The sequence below is a fragment of the Tupaia chinensis genome, unplaced genomic scaffold (assembly GCF_000334495.1).
Source record: "Tupaia chinensis unplaced genomic scaffold, TupChi_1.0 Scaffold000138_1, whole genome shotgun sequence".
Lineage (NCBI taxonomy): Eukaryota > Metazoa > Chordata > Mammalia > Scandentia > Tupaiidae > Tupaia > Tupaia belangeri.
The window spans coordinates 235,744-241,676 of record NW_006159608.1 but is presented as its reverse complement, the minus strand read 5'-3'; the positions used below and the strand labels follow the sequence as shown (position 1 = coordinate 241,676).

Sequence of the window (5,933 nt, the reverse complement as noted above, 5' to 3'; positions counted from 1 at the left end):
ATCTTGTGGCTACGGTGAAAGGGATTCCTTTCTTCAGCTCTGCTTCATTCAACTTGTTGTTCATAAATAGAAGTGCTATAGATTTTTGGATATTGATTTTGTATTCTGCCAACTTATTGTATTCACTTATTACTTCAAGCAGTTTTTTCATGGATACCTTTGGGTCTTCTAAGTATACCATCATGTCATCTGCAAATAAAGATATTTTCAACTCTTCTTTGCCTATTCGAATGCCTTTAATATTGTTCTCTTCTCTGATTGCAATAGCTAAGACTTCCAGTACTATATTAAAGAGCAGTGGAGAAAGTGGGCAGCCTTGCCTAGTACCTGTTTTCAGGGGAAAAGCTTTCACCTTTTCCCCATTCAGTATAATATTAGCTGTAGGTTTTTCATAGATTGCTTTTATTGTGTTCAGAAATGACCCTTCTATACCAATCTTACTGAGATTCTTAATCATAAAAGCATGCTGTATTTTATCAAATGCTTTCTCCGCATCAATTGAGATGATCATATGGTTTTTATCTTTCTTTCTGTTAATGTGGTGTATTACATTTATGGTCTTCGTATATTGAACCACCCTTGCATCCCTGGTATAAAGCCTACCTGGTCATGATGAATGATCTTTGTTATATGTTGTTGGATACGATTTGCGAGTATCTTGTTGAGAATTTACAAATTCTTTATTTTTAAAGAAAAGTTTTTGCTATAGGGTGTGTGCACTTGCTGGAGAGACAGAGAGACAGAAAGCGAGAAATCACCCCCCAGGGATCAATGGGCACACTGCAATATCTTCTCCTCCATTCTCCTCTTGGAATTTTGGGCAAGCACTCACGCGCTCTATAGCGAAAAAAATCTCTCCAAAAAAAATAAAATAAAATAAGGCCCTTTTCCAGAACCAGCAGTTATTGTAATGGCTATGTCGCTGGACTCCCATGGAGTCCAACGTGGTTCGCATCCTGGACCCAGTGGCTTAAACCTCATGCTGGGCACGTGTGCGTGCGTGCACAAGATCCCGAGAGGAGAATGATAATAATAATAATAATAATAATAATAATACAGGAAAGAAAAGAACAGGAAGACATATTTAAAGCACTAAAGAACAATTTCATCTGAGAATACTATACCCAACAAGATTATCCTTCGAATGGGAAGAACAAGCAAAGTCATCCTCAAACAAAACCTGAAAGAATTCACCAGCATTAGTCCAGCATCAAGAATTACTGAAAGCAGTAGTATTATATCAGGAAAATTAAGGAGAGACAAATAGAAATAAGAGAACAAAGAAAATGACTAACAAAATGATAGCAGGACCAACGGTTAGCATAATAGCTATGTCGCTGGACTCCCATGTAGTCAACTGTGGTTTGAGTCCCAGACCCAGTGGCTTAAATTCATGTCGGGCACATGTGCGTGCATGCCCAAGATCCCAGGAGGAGAATGGAGGAGAAGGGATTGCAGCGTGGCCATCCCCCTGGGGGGCGATTTCTCACTTTCTGTTTCTCTCTCTGTCTTTCTGATGAGCGCACATGCCCTGTAGCAAAATAATAATAATAATAATAATAATAAAAAGACAAAAACCAAACAACAAAAAACCTCTCCAAAAACAAAATGGTACGGACAAGCCTGCAAATATTGATAGTAACAGAATGTTATTGGATTAAACTAACAAATTAAAAGACAGACTGTCTGAGTGGATTAAAAAAATCAGAACCCTCTATATGCTTCCCATAAGAAACATGTCTTTTGGATAAAGACATACATAGACTCAAAGTGAATGGTTTGAAAAAGATATTCCATGCTAATAGTAATTAATCAACAGAAGGCTGGAGTCACAATACTGATGTCAGACAAAATAGCCTTTAAGATAAAATCTGAAAAAACAGAAGGACACTATACAGTACCAAAAAAGCTAATTCATTATGAAGATAATGCTCTTAGAAATATCTATGCACCCAACACTGGAGCACCCAAATATGTGAAATAATGACTGCTAGATCTGAAGGGAAAGAAAGACTGCAATATAATAATTGTAGGAGATCTCAACATTCCACTGTCTCCTTCAGACAGACAATCTAGATATAAAATGAAGATATATAGGAGCTAAATTATATCATTATCCAAATGAACATGACAGAAGGCAATGAAATTTTCCACCTAGTAACCACAAAATATACATTTCTCCACCCCAGATGGAACATTGTCAAAGATTACCAAATGATAGGGCGTAAACCAAGCCTTGACAGACTTAAAGGAGTAGAAACTATATTCAGCATCTTCACTGGCCACAATTAGAATAAACTGAAAATGAACTGCAGACAAAAATCTCAAAATTACACAAACACATGGGAACTAACCAACCTACTCCTGAATGACTTCAAAACACTTAAGAAATTAAGTCAGAAATAAAGAAATTCATTGAAACCAATGACAATAAGCTTCCGCGTCCTATGGGACATAGTGAAAGCAGTCGTGGGGTGGGGGGAGGGGGATTCATAGCAACATGTGCTCACAAAAAAAATAAAAAAACCAAAAAACAGAAAGGTGTCAAATAAACAACCTGGCAACATAGGTTTCATTTATTGGTTTTGTTTACTTCCAGTAAAGTTTGTTTATTCTTTATTTCATTTATATCTGCTCCAGTCTTTATTTTTTCTTTTCTCCTGGTATTTTTTGGGCTTTTTTGCCTTTTTTCCTATGTTGTCAAAGCAATACTGCATGAGAGTGGAGTAGGAGACATCTCATTCCCTGTCCCCATAATATAATGCAATGTTGTGATAATCAAAACAGCATGATATTAGGACAAAAACAAGCATGTAGACCAATAGAACAGAATAGAGACCGCAGACATAAACCCCAAAATAAACAGCCAACTGATTTTTTTGAACACATTCAGTATTTTAATTTAATTTTCTAGTGGACAATTTGCGTATCTCTCACTCTTTCTTTAAGTTACTGTGACAATTTTTCATAATAAACTACTTAAAGAGAAGCTTTGGTCCTGGATCACAAAGGCTCATTCAGCTTCACATGATCTGTAGGCTTTGGATCGAAGACTTTAATGTCTTGAAATTCCAAATTGTCATGGCTCCACCAATATCAGTAGTGCAAAGCAAACTTTGTGACAGGCTTGCTTGTCCACTTCATAAATAGACACTTGAGTGATGCTGTTCTGGTGCAGTGTCCTCAAGGCTGTATTACGTTTCTCAGTTGTGGCCCACTTGCCCATGTTGCAGAAGCATTCCATGGCAGACATTTTGTGCTGAATGCTCTGTTTTGGAATGTCTGGCTTGGAGACAGAGGTCAAGCAGCCACGGTCATCATAGTTAAAGAGCACTGGGCAGCAGTTGTAGCCAGCAGCTACCGTACTATTTTCCAAAGAAAACGACACTTGGGAGTGGCAAGAACTCTGTCTTTAGAGTTGAGACCTGCACACTTTTTAAAAAATAATTATTTTATTTAACTTTATTTATTTATTTATTTTAAATTAACCAGAGAGGGACAGCAAAAGAGGGAGAAAGTGAGAAAGCAAGCCACTGGGTCCAGGGTCCTTAACCACTACGCCACCTGCCAGTCTGAGACCTGCAGGCATCTGCAGCATACAAGGTACTGTGGTAGCTGACCCAGGTCAGGCAGCTCCCACTGACAGAGAAGCTGACCCCATGGACCCAACCATCAGTACTACTGCCACCAAACTCGGACATCAGTTGACCAAAAGGCATTTTGCTACCCCAGGGTATGCTGGCTGGTTTCTCATCCACTTTTTTAATGTAGATAGAAAATACTCTGCACTTGAAGTTGCATGATCTTGCTGCCAGCAAAACATTGTTGAGATGCCAATCCAAGCTAAGGAACAAATCCAATCTACTTTTTAATGTGCTTGCTTATCCACCAGTCATTTTTAGACACAAAGTAGCAGACAGAAATGAGTCGTGTTCCACTTCCCACAGCAAATTTGTTCTCTATGGCAGGAACTGAAAGTTTGGATGGCATGAAGGCATAGCCAGCAACTGGTGACACAAAAGACAGTTTGGGAGCAGGGCAGGAAATGAGTGTAAGTGTAGGGGGAATCAGGGGGGGCGGGGGGGAGAAAAAAAGAGAAAACATTCAATGGATAAAAAGATAGAAAAGTGTTGATGACAATGTGTATAATTTCTTTGAAATAACAGACAAGTTATGCTGGGAAAATTTATTTTCAATGTTGTAATAATATATAGTGACTGAATGTAAAAAGTAAACACAAAGAAAATAAGAGAAAAACAACATAAAAATCAATCTTTTTCTTTTTTAGAGTTTCAAAATGTTACAAAATACAGAGATAAATACAGGTTGACATAAGTGCCATCTCACATTTTTACGTTTCATTTGTGTGATAAGATGAGCTAAAGTCTACTTATTTCACATAAAATTACCTATTTTTTAACCTATGTTCTTTTATAAAAAAAAATAACTTCTTAGGGTTAAAACAGCATTTTGGGGTCAGCTCCTGGCCTAGTGGTTGAGGCAGCTGGGTCCCACATGGCCTGGACCCAGTGGCTTGAAAAACACAAAAAGCATAGGTGCATGAGTGCCCAAAATATCCAAAGGAGAGAGAAATGGAGAAGAGATTGCAATGGTGTGACCACGCATCATGAGGGTGTGGGGGCTTGCATATTCCCCTCCGCCAGCATACACACACTCCCCTTGAAAAAATTTAAAAAGGAAAATAAAATACAGAGCTTTTGTATTTTTTTGGTTTCATTTATTTCTGCTGTCATCCTTACTTTTCCTTTTTTTCCTACTAATTTTAGGTTTGCTGTGTACTTGCTTCACTAGCTCCTTGAGGTGCTATTGGTTATTTGAAAACTTTCTACTTCTTAGATGTAGGTGTTTGCATTTATTGGTAAAAATTTCCTTTTAGTGTGGTGGCAGAAACCTGTATCCTATAGGCTTCTCTCTGTTGCATTTTCATTTGTGTCATTTTCATTTTTAAAAATCTTTGTATTTTTAAATTTCCTACTTAATTCCTTCATTGGCCCAGTGGTCCAGGAACCTGTTGTTTAATCCCATGTATCTATATAGTTTCCAAAGTCTCTCTTGTTACTAGTTTCTATTTTGATCCGTTGTGATCAGAAAAAGTACTCCATCTGGATTTTTGAATTTCTGTTGACGCTTGTTCGTGGCCTTACATATGATCTATCCTGGAGAACACTCCAATGTGTTGATAGGTGTGTATTCTGCATCTGCCGAATGAAATGCTTTGTAAATGATAATTAAGACCATTTGGTTTATAATGCAATTTAACTCTGATATTTGTTTATTTATTTAGTCAGAGGATGCATGCAATTGCAGGAGACAGAAAGGAAAAATAAGAAAGCACCTTCTTATGGGTAATAGTCACACTGCAATTCTTTCTCCTCCATTTTTCCTTCCTTTTGAGATCCTGATACACACACACCAGCATGCTTCTCAAGTCACTGGATCTGAGACTTGAAACTTTTTTTTATTTCAATTTATTTATTCGCATTCATTCACTGCACATCATTACAGCATACAAAATGAGATTTTCCATCCAGAGTGCACTGTATATTGTCTCAATCAAGTACATCAACAAACATGTTATTGTCAGCAAATAATGTTCCATTTCTTGTAATCTGTCTGTTTTCCTTTTTTCCCCATCCTTGATTCCCTATCTCTTATCCTCTGCCATCTCCCACTCTCCTCCCACACTATCTCTGGTATCTATGTTTGCTTTCTATACTGTTTTCCCCCCCCACACACACACATTTTATTGAATTACTAAAGACCTTAATTAATCTAAATATTTTCATAGCAAACACAGGTGATATATACATTTTCATGAACACAAGTCTAACTTTAGGCATCCTATAAAGTAGCACCTAGCTGGGGCTATATATCTTAATTCAGTCATTGAATAGATATTTTTTTTCCTGAAA

At 37.4% G+C, this 5,933-nt stretch overlaps 1 pseudogene; it reads right to left on the bottom strand.

Moving 5' to 3' along the window:
- Nucleotides 1–3,023: 3,023 nt before the first annotated feature.
- On the bottom strand, nucleotides 3,024–3,990 carry LOC102478827 (actin-related protein 2/3 complex subunit 1A pseudogene; annotated as a pseudogene).
- Between the last annotated feature and the right edge of the window lie 1,943 nt (nucleotides 3,991–5,933).